The sequence below is a fragment of the Ailuropoda melanoleuca genome, chromosome 5 (assembly GCF_002007445.2).
Source record: "Ailuropoda melanoleuca isolate Jingjing chromosome 5, ASM200744v2, whole genome shotgun sequence".
Classification (NCBI taxonomy): domain Eukaryota; kingdom Metazoa; phylum Chordata; class Mammalia; order Carnivora; family Ursidae; genus Ailuropoda; species Ailuropoda melanoleuca.
This window is the reverse complement of record NC_048222.1, coordinates 1607881-1627931: the sequence shown is the minus strand read 5'-3', so window position 1 is coordinate 1627931 and position 20051 is coordinate 1607881. Positions and strand designations below refer to the sequence as shown.

General features: G+C 43.2%; 5 non-coding genes across 5 annotated transcripts; 4 read left to right on the top strand and 1 right to left on the bottom strand.

Annotated features, from left to right (window-relative positions):
• The first annotated feature begins 4099 nt into the window (after positions 1 to 4099).
• TRNAI-AAU lies at positions 4100 to 4173 on the top strand. Its single transcript has one exon. It is a non-coding gene; the product is annotated as a tRNA-Ile (tRNA).
• Positions 4174 to 4486: 313 nt separating this feature from the next.
• Positions 4487 to 4560, top strand: TRNAI-AAU. The gene has a single exon. It is a non-coding gene; the product is annotated as a tRNA-Ile (tRNA).
• A 4859-nt stretch (positions 4561 to 9419) lies between these two features.
• TRNAV-UAC lies at positions 9420 to 9492 on the bottom strand. Its single transcript has one exon. It is a non-coding gene; the product is annotated as a tRNA-Val (tRNA).
• A 6013-nt stretch (positions 9493 to 15505) lies between these two features.
• Positions 15506 to 15579, top strand: TRNAT-AGU. Its single transcript has one exon. It is a non-coding gene; the product is annotated as a tRNA-Thr (tRNA).
• A 3202-nt stretch (positions 15580 to 18781) lies between these two features.
• On the top strand, positions 18782 to 18854 carry TRNAV-AAC. Its single transcript has one exon. It is a non-coding gene; the product is annotated as a tRNA-Val (tRNA).
• The last annotated feature ends 1197 nt before the right edge of the window (positions 18855 to 20051 follow it).

Sequence of the window (20051 nt, the reverse complement as noted above, 5' to 3'; positions counted from 1 at the left end):
GGCTTCAGCACCTGCTTCCACAAACGTCCTCACTCCGAACTGAATGTGTTGTGTGACCAAGAGTTGTGTAAATACAAGTGGAGAATTGGTCTCATTGTGGATATTGGTATTTTATTTTATTTTTTAGAGAGCTTTTATTTATCATCTCATGGCTATCCTTTTTTATTGCCTAAAGTATCTTCTGGAAAGCCGCTTCGTGTCGTAGAATTCTGGAACGATCTCACATTGATTTAGTTTTTTCCTGCTTTCGGGAGCACAGCAGTCTCGGTGGGAGCGAGCTCCTGTCTCAGTCTGTTCGGGCTGCTGTAAGAGAACCCTCTAGATGGGGTGCTTATGAACAACACCTAGTTATTTCTCACGGTTCTGGAACCCGGGCAACGGAAAACCCGTGTCTGCGGAGACCTCGCTCCCTGGCTCACACTCGGCTGTCTTCTCTGTGCGTCCGCACAGGGCAGAAGGATCCTTTTCAACACCGAATGTCAAAGCAAAGTGCTCAGACCCTGCTCAGACCTCGGACGCTGAGCTGTCCCTGCTTCTTGCTGTTCTTCTCACGGTGTCCCTCTTCCTCGGGCCCTTCCTTCCCCCTCGTCTCTGCCTCTGTCTCTGGGTCTTGTCCCGTCTCCGAACATCTTCATTTCTGTCTCTCTGTGTCCCAGTCCGTCTCTCCTTCAGTGTCTCTCTTCTCCTCTCTGGCCGTCTCCACCGCTGCCGGCTTCTGTCCCCGATCCTTGGTCTCTGTGTCGCCTTAGTCACATTCTCTCTCATCCGCTGTCTCTGCCTCTGTTTCCCTCTCCTCAGACTTGCCCTGTCTCTCCTTCGCTGCTTCTCAGTCTCTGTCTCCCCGAGGCCAGCTCCGTTTGTGTCTCTGACGTTCTTCCTCTCTGTTTCTCTTCCTGCCATTTAATCTTTGTCCTTCTCTCTCTCTCTCTTTCCGTCTTCCTTCCTAAGCCTCCACTCACCATCGCTTCCCACCACCGGATGCCACTCTGGCTTCCAGCTTCCAACCTGGGGGAAGCTGTCCTGAGAGGGTCGCCCCGGGTTCTGGGAGGGTGGGCTAATCCCAGCGGTGCTGCTTGGCCTGCTCCCAGCGGCAGCCACGGAACAGCAAGAAGCAAGTCAGGGAGACAGCATCTCTGGGGAGCTGGGAAGGGCAGAAGTAGAGACAAGTCAGGACAAGGGAGAGGTAAGGGCAGCCACAAGCGCACTCTCCTGTGAGGAAGTCCCTCCTTGCCTATCTTGACTCCAAAGCCTGAGGATGAACTCTTCCTGCCCAGAGCTACCCCAGCCCTTTTCGGCAGGTGCTGCCCCGTACCGCTTACTGACCTTGAACCACAGCCCCTCACACTGGGCTCTAGCCTCAGTGCCTCCCTTTCTGTGTTCAGCACGTGCACCTCGGGCGGACACATCGTGAGCGCTCAGTGCCTGTTGGGAAATGAAAGGATGAGGTCTGACCTCAAGTCTTCACACACTTGGCTTTCCTTCCGCTTGGCCAGATGCAGCTTCCCTCGTCTCCTTTGCAAACTTCTTTGCAACTTGACATCTGAATGCATTTGGGTTTGACACGAGGCTCTGTTCCCGAGCATTCTCGGAGCCCCCAGCAGGGGGTCTGCAGCACCAGGCTGAGCGTCAGGTGTACATCGGGGGTGCATCGTGGCTTTGGGGTGGCCTGAGTCCCCAGGCTGGCTGTCGGCGACTGGGCGGCCCACTGTTTTCGCCCCAGATTCCTCTACAGACAGCATTACTGTCTGGCTGCATCAGTCTGTATTACAAAAGGATGGAGAATTCTGAGATGCTCTCCCTCCCTGGCCTCCTGTCCCATACTTGGCCCCTGGTATCCATTCTCCACCTGGCAACCACAGTGATGCTTTCAAAAGGTAAATCGGGTCATGTCACTCCTCTGCTTAAATCCCTCACATCGCTTCCTACTACAACTAGAATAAAGTCTGAATTCCTTCCTGTGCCTACAAGGCCCTGGATACTTTGACTGTTGAACCCTTCTCTGAACTCAGTTCCTACTACTCTCAACACTGCATGCCAACCACATGGCCTCTTTGATTACTTAACATCTGTAGCCAGTTCCTACCTCAAGTCCTTGCATTGGCTGTTCCCTCTGCCCAGAGGGTGTTCCCTTTAATGAACTTTATTTATTTTTTTTAAAGATTTTATTTATTTATTTGACAGAGAGAGAGAGAGCACAAGAAGGCAGAGCAGAAGGCAGAGGGAGAAGCAGACTCCCCACTGAGCAGGGAGCCTGATGTGGGACTTGATATCAGGACCTGGGGATCATGACCTGAGCCGGAGCCAGGTTCTTAACCGACTGAGCCCCCCAGGTGCTCCTTTAATGACCTTTAAATGACTTCTTCTTTCTTAACATTCAGGCTCAACTCCAATGTCACCTCCTCTAAGAGGCCTTTCCTGACTGCTCCCAGGTCCCAGTCACTCCCGTCACATTGCCTGTTTTATGTACTTCCCAGCCACAAGCACTATCTGAAATGACCTTGTTTTATTTTCATTTTTGTTTAGCCCCTCTGTACTAGAATGCCCGGTCCCTGAGAAAGGGACGTGTGCCATCCCAGCAAACACACCCACATGAGTTCTATGTTTCACGACCTCGTCAATTTTCATGTGAACTCTCTTTTCCAGAAGCTCAAAGGTTGTAAAATTGGATCAAAGACCGCAAAAATACTTCTCAGGACCCAGAGGACTAGGAAATTCATGGTTCCCCTGCCTTCATTTACCAGTTATGCTCTATATCCTAGAAAATACTTGAATTCTAATGAGGATAAACGGTTTCAAGGAACATAGAAGCGCTGTGCCCTGAAGACCCTGGTCTGTCTCATGCCAATTCCACCCTTAAACATGACCAAGTGGGGCTTCTTTCCGGGCGATCTGCTTAGGGGGTTCCTGCCCCGGTGCGGATGCAGGCATAACCTTATCCCCAAGTGAGAACTCCAGGGGCCTTGTGAAAGCACCCAGCCCATGCACCCTTTCCAGACCATGCTCCCAGCATGACACAAATCTCTCACATTGACTCTAGAGAAGAACAAAGGTGGAGGACTAGTATACCTGATCAAAACATTTCCTATAAAGGGCCAGTAATGAGGACAGTGTGGTTTGGGTATTACATGTAGACCAATAGACCCACGGGGCAGGACAGAGTCCGGAAGTAGACACACACACGCACACACACGCACACACGCACGATCAATTACTTTTCTACAAAGATGCTAATGCGAATCAGGGAGGAAGAAAAGTCTTTAAAACAAATGATCCCGGAACAACCAGATGAAGTAAAGACCTTCTCTCAATCTCTTTTGCAAACTTCTTCGCAACTTGACATCTGAATGGGTCTGGGTTGGGTGCTAGCGCCTGTTTTCTCTTCCCGAACATTCTCTGAGCTCCAGAGCTTGGGGGAAAAATTTAACCTCAGCCCTACTGACACCATCCTCGAAAATTAATACAATTTCCATTCTGGATGGAAAGTTTAAACTATATAATATCTAGAAAAATAGAAAAATTATTTATGACCTTGTAGTAGGCAAGCATTTCTTAGGAAAAAAAGAATAGTGTAAGATACATAAAAAGGGATACATTGACATTATCAAAAAAGAAAACTTCTCGTTAAAAAAAATCTCATTAAAAAACATTAAGAAGTGGAAAGACAAGGAAAAGACTGGAGGAAAACATGCACACCACAGACATTTGGCAAAGGATCTGTGTCCAGATTAAAGAATTCCTGGCGATCAATTTTAAAAAGACAAGCGAGTAACAAACGGATAGGAGAGAGGAAGCCCCGCTCGGCGACTTTGGTCAGAATCTTTTCGGGTCAGAACTGGGATTTGAGAAAGATGCGCGAGATGGAAGCTTCGTTCATTCAAACCGAATGTTAAACTTCTCTCCTTTTCTCCATCATCCACGGTGGGGGAGGGCGAACTGGGAAGAGTGCGAGGATTTTTTTTTTAAGTGTCCATCTTTCGTGGGTTTTGTTTTGGTCACCCCTCCCGCCCTCCTCCCTCCTCCCCCTCCCTCGTTTGGAAGACCCCGTGGTGCCCTCGGTTTTTGTTTGTCTTCAGAACAGGGGCGGGGCGTTGCGGCAGGTGGCCGGTTAGCTCAGTTGGTTAGAGCGTGGTGCTAATAACGCCAAGGTCGCGGGTTCGATCCCCGTACGGGCCACATCGGTAGCTGTTTTACCATTTCTGTGCAGAGTCCCCACGGAACATCCCGAGAACACCACTACCGAACAGAAATACTTGTGAGGGCTAGGTGACCTGATGTCTTGTTTGTTGCTGTCTTTTTTTAAGAAGTAACATGCGGAAGCTAATGTGGACAGTATTTTTAAAGGAAATTGAGCGAAGTAGGACGGCTACAGTGAGACAAGAGCGGGATAGGAAGAGCTGGAGAATTTCCTGTTCTGTGTTAGAAAAAAACTGAAATGATTTTGGCTTATATTACACTTTCAGCAGGGACTAAGAGGGCTTCTCACGGTGGCCGGTTAGCTCAGCTGGTTAGAGCGTGGTGCTAATAACGCCAAGGTCGCGGGTTCGAGCCCCGCACGGGCCATTGTCTCCATTTAGATGTTTACTTTCTGAAAAATTCACTTAACGTTAGAGCTTAGTTTCCAAAAACCTGATATATTCAGAAGTTGAATCGGAAATGTTCTAACCTTTTGCATCATCGATGGAGGGAATGTGCACAGAGGGAGGCTTTGGGAGACTTCAGAGCACGGGGGAGATGACCTCCGTAATGTTCAAACTAAGCACGTTCTGCCTCAACCGTGAGCATTAAAAGAGCCCCGAAAGAAAAGTATGTATGATTTAACATTTTTAAAAATCTCTCCACTCTTTAGAATGCAATAATTACCTGTTATTCCGTGTCTGGTAGATGCCGGAGATATATTGTTATGTGAAAAAAACAGAATCCAAAACAGTTTGTGCACGATTTTGATTCTTCTATTTTAAAATCAGCTTTATTATGAGATGATTTAGGTACAATAAAATGCACCCATTTTAAGCACAGAATTTGACATATTTATACAGGCCAGTAGCAGCCACCGTGAGGTAGAAACCGTTTCCATGATCCCCAAAAATTCCTTCGCGCTCTGTGGTGGTAAGAACAACGCCCCCCCCCCAAGATGTCCCCATCCTCCTCTCTGAGCTCTACAAATACGCTATAAAGGGACTTCGCACGTGCAGCTAAGGGTCTTAAGAGGAAGTGATTACTCTGAATTATCTGGATTGGGTCCAATGGAATCTCAAGGGTCTGTGAGAAGAGTCAGGGTCACAGAAGATGTGACCCAGAAGCCGAGGTTGGAGAGACGCAGGGCTACTCGCCAAAGAACTCCAGCGGCGTCTGCAAGTTGCACAAAGCAAGGAAACAAATTTCCCTCTAGAGCTTCTGGAAGGAATGACCCATTTTAGACTGACCTCCAGAACTGTGAGATAGTAAGTTTATGTTGTTACAAACCACTGAGTTACTGGTGATTTATTACAACCGCAATGGGACGCTGATACACACCTTCCCGTGAGTTACACCCTCATCCCCGCCTGGACAACTGCAGATCTTCTCCCTGTCGTGATGGTTCTGCCTTTTCTGGGATTTCTTATAAATCATAGACTGTATATTCTTGTGTTCCTGGCTTCTTGTGTTCAGCACAATACTTCTGAGATTCATTCATGTATCAGTAGCTTTATTCCGTTTTATTTCTGAATCGTACTCCACTGTACAGTACATCACCGTTTGCTTTCCATTCGCATGTAAATGGACATTTTCACTGTTTTCATTTCTAGCTCTTTTGAAGAGCGCTGCTGGGAAGATTAATGGAACAAGTCTTTGTGTGGACATATGTTGCATTAGTCAGGGTTCTCCAGAAAAAGAGAGGGAGAGATTTTAAGGAATTGGCACAGGCCATTGAGAAGGTTGGCAAATCCACATCTGCGGGGCAGATCAGCAGAGTGCAAACCCAGAAAAGAACTGCTGTTATAGCTCCAGCCAAAAGGCAGCCTGCTGGCAGAATTCCCCCCTTCCTCAGGAGAGGAAGGTCTTTTTTCTTTTAAGGACTTCAACTGATTGGACAAGGCCCACCCACATTGCAAAGGGTAATCTGCTTTACTCAAAGTCCACTGGTTTGTTTGTTTGTTTGTTTAATATTTTATTTATTTATTTGACACAGAGAGAGAGAGCACAAGCAGGGGGAGTGGCGGGCAGAGGGAGAGGGAGAAGCAGAATCCTCACTGGGCAGGGAGCCCAATTCAGTGCTTGATCCCAGGACCCCGTGATCACAACCTGAGCTGAAGGCAGAAGCTTAACGTACTGAGCCACCCACGTGCCCCAAAGTCCACTGGTTTAAATGTTAATCTCATCTGGAAAATATCTTTGCAGCAACATCTAAACTAATGTTTGACCAAATATGTGGATACTGTGGCCTAGCCACGTTGACACAAAGTTAACCATCACATATGTTTTCATTTCATAAAATACCTAGGAGTGGAATTGCTGGGTCCTTTGGTCAATGTGTTTGACTTTATAAGAAACCACCAAATGTTCTCCAAAATGGTAAAGCCATTTTACATTCCAAACAATACTTTAAGAGAGTTCCATTTGCTCCAAACTTCTCCAACATTTGATATTGCCAGACTTTTAAATTTTAGACAGTCTTTTTTCTCTTGCATTTTTTTCTACGTTCAACCAACTTTCATTTCATTTCTTCCCATTTTTGTCCATTTGTTTTAATTTTTTGAATTTCTAACTTAATGTGATTTTTTTTAATCCAAAAATGCTTGTTTGAAAATGTCTCTTGCAACAACATGGATGGAACTAGAAGGTATTATGCTAAGTGAAATAAGTCAGTCAGAGAAAGACAATTATCATATGATTTCACTCATGTGGAATTTAAGAAACAAAACAGAGAAGCATAGGGGAAGGGAGGGAAAAATAAAACAAGACGAAATCAGAGAAGGAGGCAAACCATAAGAGACTCTTAATCATAGGAAACAAGCAGGGTTGCTGGAGGGGAGGTGGGTGGGGAATGGGGTAACTGGGTGATGGGCACTGGGGAAGGTACGTGATGTAATGAGCACTGGGTATTGTATGCAACTGATGAATCACTGAACTCTACCTCTGAAACTAATAATACAGTATATGTTAACTAATTGAATTTAAATAAAAAAATAAATAAAACTTTGGGGCACCTGCGTGGCTCAGTCCGTTAAGCGTCTGCTTTCTGCTCCGGTCTTGGTCCCAGGGTCCTGGGAGCCCCACATTGGTCTCCCTGCTCAGCGGGGAGTCTGCTTCTCCCTTTCACGCTCCCTCTGTGCTCTCTGTCTCAAATAAATAAATAAAATATTTTTAAAAATTAAAATTAAAGAAAAACAGGAAAAAATAAAATAAATAAAAGGATCAAAAAGTGAGATTTTCTTAATTACTAAAAGGAACACATATTGAACAAGTATGTAATGATATTTATGTTTGCTTTAGTTTATTGGTGCAGCTTATCTTTTCTTTCAGTACAGGAGATTCCATGAAGTCTTAAAGTGATAATGTAAAATATTCTTTGAGTGTTAAAAAAGGAAATCATTATATGTCATAAATATTTCTTATATGAAAATAATGGCTTAATTTAAAATGGCTCTTTATTCAATACTCATTATATGATTAGTACTTACAGCTGCTTCACATTATTGGGAAATAATATATACATGAAAATAGGATTATCAAAATGTATTTGTTCCTGAAAAACACTACACTTTGCAACTAGGTTAACTAGGTGAATACTATACTTTTAAACTAGGTTATATTTCTAGAAAATCGTTTTTTATAATATTTATGCACAAGTGGTTTTTGATTTTCAGAAAAGAAACTTTGTGTTAATATTAGCTATTTTCTTCAGTATAAAATTATAGTTATTAATACTCAACAATGTCATGACATAAATTTGTAAATTTGTTTTCATATATTTTCATTCAAATTGCTTTTGAAATGCAAAAGAAAAGAAAACATCTCATTCAAATGAGAGCTGTGTTAAATTTTTCTGCTTTTTCATTTTTGGAAGAATTTTCAACAGCTAAAATATTTTGATTTTGTGTTTTCTTATAGTTTCTTTGTACAAAGTTTATTCAGATACTGTGTGAAGAGATTTGGGATAATTTACACAATTCCTAGTTCAAGACCAACCTCTTCTATCCCTACGTAAAAATACAGTAACTTTAATAGGTGTCTTTGGGAGAGGGGTAGGGGGTCCACAGGGGAAAATTTCTCTGTCTTCAGATTTCTGTCTCCTTTGATCTCGCAGAATTTTGAATCCCTTCTTCATTTTTCCTCTACCGTCCAATTTCCAGAGGGATCTTCTCCCTCTTGTTTTCTTTTCACCCAGAGGTCCTTCCTTTGTGCGGCTACTGCCGTATTTCTGGCTGACATCCAGTTTCCTTCCTTGTAGACGGTGCTTTGATCTACCAGGAGCCCTTTTCAGTGTTTTCTCACACAGAGTGGAATTTCTGTTTGACGGGAGGGAAATTTTAGCTGATTCTTAAAATCTCAGTTCCCATTTTCTTACTTCTAGATGGATTTCTGGACCTTCTTCATTCTCTGCAAAGACTTGCTTTTGGGAGCTCCTGAAAGATAGGTGTGCTTGGATTGGGTGTTTATAGTTGTCCTTACAAGTAACCTGAAGTTTGCAGTGTTCTTCCAGTCGGGGAGACGGTGTGGTTTTATTGTTGTGCGTGTGTGTTTTAATATGTTGGGAAATTCAGGTCTGAGCGATTATTACTCTCCTTGGGTTTTAAATCACTACCCAAATTATGAGACATCAAAAATTACATCGTGCTTTAAAAAGGAAAAAAAAGTATGTTTCCGTTTTATTTAACAGTGTCAAATTTTCTCAGATGGCGGTGTAGCAACTTTCTGTCTACAAGCACGCGAATGTTCATGTTTCCCTACAAAACCACAAAAGAATGCCTGATCTACCTCCTTGAAGTCTGATTCTGTGGGAAACCGCACATGTCTAATTACATGAAAACTGGAGTCTTCCAGTTTCTGAGATCAAACACATGGGGTTTCCTTTAACTACATTTCTCCACCTCTGCTGCTCAAAATTGCCAAAGTAGATGCTTTCCTGCCATTATAAATCCTTGACATTGTAACTACCATGGAATTGAAATAATCTTTCCACTCAGGCCCTGGCTGTGTACTCTTTTAAAGTATTCCATGTTTGGTGTTGATCAGGCCTTGCTTGTAAGTGTTCTCTCCCTAGCCATCATGAAAAGCCGAGAAATCCTCTGATAGTGCAAGCCAGCCCGCCCAATCAAGTGAGTGTCCAGAAGGGGAAACTGAGAACGCAACCCACTGGGCCCTGGGTTATCTCAGTATGTGGAGGGAAAAGAAGAGCTCCCTGAATTTCTTTTGAATGGAAGCCAAAGGTAACTTCATGGTTCCACTGGGAATCGAACCCAGGATCTTCTGCGTGTAAGGCAGATGTGCTAACCACTACACCACAGAACCTGAAGGTGACCCAGCTCCCTAGGTGCTCTTACTAGAATCAAGGGGAGACAAGACCAAAAGCAGGTATAGGTTATTATTATGATTAAGAATTAACTCCTGTGAACTTGGCCCAGGGGGGATGTGTGGGACAAATGAACCATCTGCATCTCACATACACAAGCTTGAAATTCGTACTGAGTACTGTGACTTCTCCATTTCCATTCTCCTGGACCACTCAGTCTGGTCAACATTTATTGTTTTTCTACCCACATTGATTGAGAGCTTACTATACTCCAGACACTTTTCAAGGGTCTGGGATACAGCAGTACATGCATGGTTTAAAAAAAAAAAAATCCTTTCTTGAGATGACACTGTGGTACTAGCCACTAAAAAAGTGCATTTCTATTTCATGGATACTATCCTTGAATTTAGCAGCACTCCACATTAACTCCCCCTTCGCCCCTTGTCCTGAAACTACTGCACATTTCAATTCACCAGATAAAAAAACGTATTCATCAAGATCACTATCAAGCCCGTCATAAATATCTAGTTTTACTATGAAATTAGCTTAGAGCTTGCAGATCTCCCGAAAGAATCTTGAGGTTGTTTAATGCTTTGCCTTACCTAATAGACAGTCAGAAGCCTTGATATAACCCAAGTGTCTGTGCTGTTGGGCTTGTTTCTTTGAGCTCCCGTAGGCAGAAGAGCCTGAGCCAGTCTGCTAGTTCCATGAGGAGAAAGACTCACACGGAACAGAGTCCACTCTCCCTCTACCCCAGTCTGAGTCTTTATCAACTGATCCTTGATGGTTCAGCAAGTGCAGCTGAGATCACATTTATCCAGTTGGGTCCAACCTACACTAAGTGACCCGGGGCCAACCAGTAGTCTCTTGGGCATAGATAACTATGTTTTATGTTGGTGATCTCTGGGGTGATTTCTTATGAAGTGACAGCGGATTGACACAGAAGGAGACAGAATTTGAGAATCTCCTCTCTGAGATGAAGGCATATCCATTACATATCACGTGTCCACCTGTTCAGCCATGAGCCACTGAGTGATAGAGACGTTCTCTGTCTCTCTGTGGGAAATTTCCACTTAGTGTGGAACCAGTATACTTGGCTAACTCTCCAATCTGGTCCCAGATAGAAACTGGCTTTTATTTACCTCTAGGATATATATTAAAATATACATAACAAAATGAGACGAAGCCATTAAAAGAAAACTATAGACCAACATCTGTCTTAAGCATAGCCACAAAAATCCTTGAACAAATATTGGCAAATCAAACTCAGAAATATATAAAAAGGGTAATACATTACTACTACATCAAGTTGATCCCAGTCTGTCTTAACATTCAAAAATCAATCAGGGCAATTCACCATATTTTTTTAATTCACCATATTAATAGACTAACTAAATACAAAAACAGTATGATCATATCAATAGACGCAGGAGAAGCATTTAGTAAAATTCAACATCCATTCATGATAAAAATTCACAGCAAACTAGGAGTAGAAGGGAGCTTTGCTTCCTTAATCAAATAAAGGATATCTACCGAAAAAAAAAAAAAAGGAAAGAAAAAGTTACAACCAACGTTATACTTAATGGTGGAAGACTGAATGCTTCCTTCTAAGATTTAAATCAAGGCAAAATGGTCTTCTTTCTCACTTTTCCTGTCAAGGAAGAGTGAGGGGTCTTACCTACCACAACAAACAAAAGTGCAGATTGAAATGGAAGAAATAATGCTGTCTCTACTCAAAAATAACATGATTGTCTCTATGTAGAAAATCCCAAACAACCTGAACAGACGTTTTTCCGAAGAAGACATCCAGATGGCCAACAGACACAGGAGAAGGAGCTCAACATCACCAGTCATCCTGGAAATGCGCATCCAAACCACAGCGAGATGCCACCTCACACCAGTCAGAGCGGCTAGTATCAGAAAGATAAGAAATAACAAGTGTTGGTGAGAATGTGGAGAAAAGAGATCCCTCATGCACTGTTGGTGGGAATTTAAATCAGTGCAGCCACTATGGAAAACAGTATGGCGGTTCCTCAAAAAAATTAAAAATAGAATTACCATACGATCCCATAATTCCCAAATGAAATGAACACACTCATTTGAAAAGATATATGCACCCCTATGTTTATTACAGCATTATTTACAAGAGCTAGGATATGGAAGCAGCCCAAATGCCCATTGATAGGTGAATGGATAAAGAAGATATTACACACACACACACACACACACACACACACACACACGCACGAGAATATTACTTGGTCATAAAAAATGAATTACCATTTTCAACATGGATGGACCAAGAGGGTATTATGCTAACTGAAATAAGTCAGACAGACCTTGCTGAATTCTTACCTTGTCTTTTTTTTTTCCTTTTTCATGCCTTTATCTGCCACATTGTTCTAAAATAAATAGTGGCAAGCATTTTCCCTTTTCGTCAGATGATGCTTTTTTTTTTTTTTTTTTTACAATAACAGTAGCCAAAGACGTGATGAAGTCCGTACAGGTAGTCCAGCATATACCATGTTCCAAAGCGAGCTTTGTTTCAAGACATCCATCTGACAAAAATAAAATTAAATTGTGGAGAGGTGTGAGTCAGCAGGGCACTTTTCCCTGGAAGGGGAAATCGGTTTTTTAGAGTGAAAGTCTAGGAAAGTCTGCAGAGGCTTTAATCAATGTGGTGGAAGTAAAACTTCCAAAGTGGAGGCAACTTGAACTTCAGACGCTATAGTGAGAAGGATGAACTTGGGAAGAACAGGGCTGCCCGTGGAGCCTCAACAGAGGCCCAGACCAAGAACACCCATAATCTCATCAAGAGAGTTCCCACATCCCCGGGAGGATAACATAGTTTGTAAAATGTACAAAGAGAAGAGAATGCAGTTCCTTATTTCAATACTGCAATTTATTTAGAAAGGAAGAACAAATCGAAAAGGAGGATGGACTGTTTGTAAACATCACTGAATTTTAAATAGTTAAAATACTCCTGCACCTACACCTCCTGGCAATCTTCTCCAGCTGGGCTGCGGGGATAGTACGCAAGAATGAGCATCATTTATCTAGTGCCCAACCACTCTTCTCCAATTATTTGCTTGTGTATAATATTACCAGGATCTCTTAAACAATTGCATTTTCCCTTTATGTATTAGGAATTCTTTCTCTTGTGTATTTTTATCAGAAGTTGTTTCTCTACTTGCTAGTACCATTTATTATAAAACTTGACTACTTAATATAAATCAGCTAAAGCAGTTCTGTTCAAGGGAGACCTATTGTTCAAGCAACTTCTGAAAAAACATTAAATATAACTACTTTCAGTGTAGATTGGAATGTTGAAAGTTTCTATTGAGGGTTCTTATTTTTTCTGTGCATCTAAAAATTTTAGATGTTATTCACCAGCTGTAAATATTTGCATATCTTTGGTGCCTATTATATGCAAGAATGCAGCGAGGGAAGGATACTAATGTAATTGGTTTGGCCTCTGTTTGCAGTAGAGTTTTAGAGATAAATACATAGGTTAGAACACCATGATATTGAATTGTTATTTAATTTACCATATTAAAAACATGTTTTCTCCCACACATGTCGTAGTCCACTGAAAATATGCTAATTTTCTCCTCTGCTACAATTTTTTGCATGCTAGAGCTATTTCTTGGTTAATTTCTTGAACGATCGTTGGAATAGCATATGTGCTATCTTTTTGCAGTATTTGATCTGTTTAAATTAATAGCATGCCAACAAAATAAATAAGCCTACTTGAGAGTTACTGGTAGGAATTAAAAACTGTAAGTCTTAATGAAGGATTCATCCACATAATCAGGAATATGAGAAATGAAATTTAGGTGAAAGTACAGAGATCAGCCAAGTGCGAAATAATATTTCACAAGCTCAGAAGTAGACAAAAAAGAAAAGTATGTACACAAGCAAAAAGACCTTCAGGGAACTACATCCGTCCTAGCACACTTAAAAATGTCCTAAAGGATAACACAGATTGTTTTTTATTACGAAAGAAATAAATGAATGTGGATTTTGGAAACAGCATAAGGCGAATTGGTCTGAGTCTTGGGATCACACATTTGAGCCCCTCCTGTCTGTCTGTATTTCAAAACCATTCCCTTCTTCCTGGACTCAACAGATAGTTTCTAATGAAAAAGGCATTGTGAAGGTGTTTCCTGGCTGAGGTTCAGTGACTTAGTGGGTATGTCACCTAAAAATCAACCCAGACTTTCCAGATTCAACAACTGGCTGCTTGCTTTTGTCCTTTAAAAAAAATATCTTTCTCCCTGAATGATGTTAAGCAATCAGGGAATAACTTGGAGAGGAACTGCCTGAACTCTTCCCTCATCTCTCCTGATGCTGACCCCAATGAACAGTGGGATGTAAGGGTCACACACAACCAAAGCCCCTCTTAACCCCCAAATCCACTGGTTTCTGGTTTGTACAGGAAGACAACGAGCACTTGATTTCTCCTGTGTCAAAAGCATTTACATTTATCTACACAGGAGGCGGAGAGAGAGGTGGTGGAATTTCCTGATTGTCATATTTGTACTTATCCGCTGTTATTTACCTTTGCCGGTGGTTGCACTCTTCCTACGGCTTGTACAAGCAGCGAGGGGACAGGGAACAGTGCTGAGACTCGCCGTGAGTGGGGATAACCAGATTTGCCTTTGCCCTCTCTCTCCTGCTTCATCTGACTCCGGACGCTCCTGATTTTAAGTCTCAACCCTTGGTTTCTCGTGAGTCACTTTGTTCTGTTTCCCTTGGGTCACTCTTTTCTGTTTTATTTGCACCTTTTCCCCCCAGGAAGGGCTGCAAATTTCTCAGCTTAGCTTCCTCTTTGCAGGACCAGGACAGGACGTCACCCTTACTGATCTTTCTGGGCTCTTCCCTACCGCCTGCCTTCTTCAGCTACACTGGCTTGGGGATCATCAGGGTGGAGGCGGTGGAGGGGGAAATGGAGAGGGTGGAGGGGGCAGGGGCGAGAGGGATTGGGGGGCGGGCTCTGAGCAGCGGCGGCCCAGCAATGCTACTCCTGACAAAGCGCTGTGTATTTTTTACAGAAGTTTGTGGAATTTTATTATGGATATGTGCGTTTAATTGGTGTGTGTTACAATAAACTCCTCCAACGTTTGTCTCAAGGGTAGACCAGAAGATCTAAAGGATTTGTCCGGTTCCAGTCTCTTGGAGTGAGAACATGTGCCTTTTCCAGATCATTTTTAGTGTTTGTTTTTCAGAAAGAAAGGGATTATTATTAGTTTTAATATCACTATCAGGTAAAAGGTGAGAGTAAGAAGAGGTCTATCCAATATTGCTTGGTGGGAAAATGTCAGGAAGTTAACATATCAGTGAAGTTTTAATGTGTTTGATATTTATATATAATTTCTTTTTTAAACAACTTTTTTCCAAGTTTGTATTTAAATTCCAGGTAGTTAACAGACAGTGTAATATTAGTTTCAGGTGTGGAATTTAAGAAGTGCTGTGTATTTTTAATGGATCCCATTTGCTACAGCAAATTACCAGTCTCTGCAAATACAGAAAATGGTCAGTTTCACGGGGGATAAAAAAGCAACCGCTTAGCGACAAAGAGAAGAAAACTGCCTGCGTCTGAGCGCCTGACTTTCAGTGATTTCGGTGTCATTCCAGGAAAGGCTCAGGGCACGCATTGCCTGAGCCCGTGTAGCCGAGAAGCAGTTTTGTCTCCCTATTGCAGATTCCAAGCTGAACCCATCTTCTGTGGAGTTGCAAACGCTCCTGGGAGGGAAATGGTGTGGCTGCCTAGTGCAAGGGGTCCAGGGGCTGAGGAAGTCTCTCTTCCCTGCACAGCAAATCAACCGCTGGGCAGCTTTCAGGAGAAAGTAAGGAAACTTGATCAAAATCCTGAGAATTAAAAATGCTAATAATCCTGAAAATTAGTCTGGATGCCCTTCTGTTGGTCAAAAATTCTTGGGAACCACAGCAGTCAGACCGAACCGTGAAGTCACCCTCAAATTATATGCAAGTGAGGTGCCTCCTGCCGTGGGCTCTGTGGCTCAGCTGGTCAAAGCGCCTGTCTAGTAAACAGGAGATCCTGGGTTCGACTCCCAGCGGGGCCTTCCAGCACGAGTTTTTGTAACTTAGTAGCCCGAAATTGGAGAGAATTTGAATTTACATCCCTAAAGCCCCAGAAGTGGAAGGGACAGCATTAGATGAAGAATCTTATCTAAAAACATAACCAAAAAAAATCTCTCCCAATGGTACAGTGATAGAAAAACCAAAACATCCATGCCGAGAACTGGAAAACTCAGAGAACTTGTTCCACTGTTATGATTTGAGCACTGAAGTCGCCTAGGATACGTGGGGTCACTTCTCGGTCTTTTACCATTTCAGGTCAAATGTCAGGCCCTCACCTTTATGTGATCTCCGTGACTGCCTTAATTATTTTTGCCCCGAGAGTCTTTACCAACTAGAGCGTTGTCCACATTTGTTTTTCTTGACTGGCTCCTTGAATGACTCCCCCTCCCCCATCCCCAATTTTGCACCAAATAGTTTTTTGGCCCACTGAATAGTGATTGGAGCAGAGCCATGGTTCTCAAAATTTAGTGAGCATGTGGATTACCTGGTGATCCATTAAAATGAAAGATTTAGTTCACTACATCTCTGATAAGGCCTGAAATTCAGCATTTATACAAGCTCCCTGCTGAGTGATATCTGCGCTGCTGTTACATGGACCTTATTCTGTGTAGAAAGGCTAGTGACTTAGTGACCTACGTTCAGTGCTTGTGGCTTTTCTTTCTTTCTTTCTTTCTTTCTTTCTTTCTTTCTTTCTTTCAGGTAAAATTGGCATGTAGTGTTACATACCTTCAAGTGCACGTGGTAGTTAGACACCTGTATGCTTCACGCCGTGATCACCACCAGAATGTCTTCTTCCATTCAGTAGGTTGTCTTTTCATTCTGATGGATGGTTTCCTTGGTTGTGCAAGTTTTGTGGTTTGGTGTAGTCCCGTTTGTTTATTTTTCCTTGCACTTGGGGTCAGATCCAGGAACACGTCACTAAAACCGACGTCAAGGAGCTTACTGTCCACATTTTCTCCCAGGAATTTTACGGCTTGAGGTGTTACATTCAAGTCTTTAATCCCTTTTTAGTTAATTTCTGTGGATGGTGTAAATATGGTCTAGTTTCATTCTTGTTCATGTGGCTGTCCAGTTTTCCCAGCACCTTACTGGTTGTGGTTTTGAGTTCTATCCTTTTATATGTTTATAGCCATTTTCCACACCCATTAGTAAGCCTGGAGTTGTGTTTACACATTTGTCTTTTGTCAAATCCAGTTCAAAAGAAAAAAATGAAAGAAAAGAACAAGGTAAAAATTCTAATATAAATTAAGTGTAAAAATCAAGTAGTGTTATAATTGTTTTCTCCTTTTCATGGGATAAGGGACTCTAGGATATACCAGAAATGTTGGAAGGAGGAGTAATATGGTTGTATCGGAAAGAGGAGAGGATAAAAAAGAAGAATTAATGGCAAAGCACACAAAATTCCTTTTAAAAATGCTGAAGGCAACTGGAAGTAAAAGTATAAACCTGAAAACTCTTGGCGCATTTATTAGTTAGATAACTCTAAAAAGCAATAAACCTGGAAGAATACTTTAAACCCGGAGACTTGAGATTTTTCTTGTTTATGTGCTCTATTTCTTCGACATTCTAAGAAATATTTTTTTAAGTATTTCTCACACTCCCTAAAAGCTCTCCTCCCCACTCATAGTGCACAACATTTCTCAGACAATGGGTTTCATTTCAATTCCTTTCTTGCTTCTCCCCATAGTGGTGTAACAGGCTGATTTCTCCCTTTGTAGCCATTTGGGAGGAATGTTATGCGTCAAACACTTATTTTACGGCTCTCTTGGAGTGGACAGCTGGCTACTGTAAGAAATAAAGGTGATAAACAGTGGTAGGAAACACTGCTGGGAGAGGTGAGTACTTAAATAAAATACCTGGAGAATGTTTGTCTCTACAAATTGATCCCAAATAAGATCTAGAAATTCACTGATATGTCTTAACTAAAGTGTCTTGTCTTTAACTGAAATCCTATTTCTCTACAGACTAAAGTGAATGTATCCTCATTATTCCTAGGTCACATGACATCTCCCCTGACCCATGACCTACGATGCTGCTCCTGATACCAGATCCCCCCCCACTTCTCTCCACCTCTCCTCCACCAATGTGTTTCTTTTCATCTATCAAATCTCAGATCAGTTATCACTTCTTTGGAAAGCCTTTCCTAATCACTAGGAGTTGGAAAATTGCCCCGTTTCTATGCCTCTGTGCTTTCGTGTGGCAATTTTAAAATAATTAACCTATTTTGTGCAATCATATTATAATAATCAGCACATGTGCCCTTTGCTGCCCGCAGCCTGTCCAATTTATCAGAACATCTGGTATCTCCAGAGCCTAGGTCAGCACTGGGCACATTGTGGGCTACTCATTAATTCTTTAAAAATAAACGCCTAGCCGTCTTATTGAAAAATGAACTATCATTTATGCTGTCGACTTGATGTCAGAAGAAAATAAGACAGGAGATCCTGCCATCTAGGAAATACTGTCTCTCTTCTGTTTCCTGCAACATTGTGGCCAGACCAGTTTCTGGTGAAGAGAGAAGGTTTCCACGTTGCCGTTGGCCAGAGGGGCAGACACAGGATCCCTCACAACGGATTTGAGGAAAGATCATTTCGCGGTGAGCACCTTCGAGACCCCTCGGGGAAACACCGGCAGGGGGAAAAGAGGGAGGAACGTCAGCTTAAACGAAAAGTAAAAACTAGGCAAGCACACCGTCTGTTAGGCGCATGGACACCGGTCACTGAGCCCTGGCGTTGCAGAGCGGTGGGAGGGACACGGAGTCATCATGTCACCGCTTTGTCACCACCCCCAGTAAGCTGGGCACAGCCCCCCACCCCGCTCGGCAGAGGCCCCCAGACCGGCTTGGCCCTGGCCGAAGTCTGGGAGGCCTCCAGCGCGCTCTGGGGGCTCCTGCTTCTCAAGGTCAGGAGAGAGGTGGACATGGACACCACACGCCCTGAGAGCCTGAGGTGACCCTGCCTGGGGTCTGGGAAGGAACTTGGACGCTGGTTTCCAGTTACCTTTGGTGGTGAGATACGGTGTCTCTGTGTTGTTATTTTACCAAACAAGAAGTGTAAGCAGAAAGAAATTCATCGTGAGTGAAAATATACTAAAAGGAAAATCATTCAAAATTATTAGGTTTGGGAACACCCAGGAAACGGATGTATCAGTGCCTGCAACCCCGGAGAGAAAGCTCCCAGCCGGGTTTCCGTAGTGTAGTGGTTATCACGTTCGCCTAACACGCGAAAGGTCCCCGGTTCGAAACCGGGCGGAAACAGCGATTCGGCGGGGCTTTTGGCAATTTGGAGGAAATAGCCGCTTACACATTCCTGAGCCCTTGTGCACCCTGCCCCACCTTCCCCCCACCTGAAAACACGGGTTTTCCAAGCAACCCCGATTGGAGCGGCGCTGACACTTTCATCCTCACCTGCCCAGTCGGCCCTGGCACCTTGGAAGCCTGCCTGCAACAGGACCTGGCTAACATTAAATTAGATGCTTTTTTCTTACGTATTGCACTTGAAGGTTCCTTATGTCGTCTGGATCCAAGCCCTTTCACAACATACCTGTTAGAATATTTTCTTCCAGCCTGTGGCTAGTGTATCCTCTCTCTCAACTCAGCCTTCTGATGGAAAATGTGTCCACCTCGGCTCAGGTGTTTCCAATCTAATAACCCTATAAAATGAGTATCAACACACAGTTCACAGAAAAGGAAATTAAACTGTCTTATAGATACATGACAAGATACTTAGACTTACTCATTATCAGAGAAATGTAAATAATTAAACTCTACAGAGTATCCCTTTTCACCCACCAGAATGGCAGAAGAAAAGCATTGCAGCGATCTCTGTCGGGGAGGATTCACTCCTTCAGTGAACGTCTGTGGAGCGCCTGCTTTGCGCCTGGTCCTGATCCCCACCCTCAGGGCCCCTGGATCCAGACTCAGAGTCACGAAGGAGGCTTGTGTCACTGATGGCTCCAAACCATATGCTCCTGCTCTCAGTGACACCGTTTTCTACAATAATCACCGCTCACCAGGTCCAACAGAAGTCAACCGACCCTCAATTTATAAACGTGGTTGACACCAAAGCCTTGTAAAGTATTTGCATTTATACGCAAAGAGAGTTCAGGTTCAGGCTCAGGTGAGCAAAGCTTTTTTACTTACCAGGAGGTCCAGAAGGGCGTTTGGAAGTGCAGGGGCGCTGAGGACACTCTGTGGACTCTCTCTCCAGCGTTATTTTAGGAAGCTCGGCAGGCACCCCGACCTCAGCGACTAAAGGCGGGAAGAACCAGCCAGCGTGAGGACAACCAGAGCTGTGCACGCAGTCCCGCAAGGTTCCTTAGTGCTCTCTTGCAAATTCTAGATGCAACTTACAAGCAAAATGGGGGAATGAAATGCTTTCCAGCAAGTGAGTGGGAATAAAATGAGGATCTTGGAAATTTTAGAAGTTGGAAATCAGCTACTTCCAGGCTGAAA